We start from the raw sequence: 201 nt of genomic DNA on the forward strand, positions 1-201 counted from the left end.
CTGCCCGGGGTGGTCGGCGGAACGGGCGGGCGAGGGCAGGGGCCGGGGCCGCGCTGCTCCGCTCCGTCTTCAGCGGCCAGTTCCAGAAAAATCCGTGCTGAGGAGGCGGCAGCGGCATCGGTGACACGCGGGGTTATGTTGTGCGTTAGTGTCACCTAGATCGGCTGGGGTTGTTCAATGCAGCATACAATTTAAAAACGC

The sequence above is a fragment of the Merops nubicus genome, unplaced genomic scaffold (assembly GCF_000691845.1).
Source record: "Merops nubicus isolate BGI_N331 unplaced genomic scaffold, ASM69184v1 scaffold1279, whole genome shotgun sequence".
Taxonomy (NCBI): domain Eukaryota; kingdom Metazoa; phylum Chordata; class Aves; order Coraciiformes; family Meropidae; genus Merops; species Merops nubicus.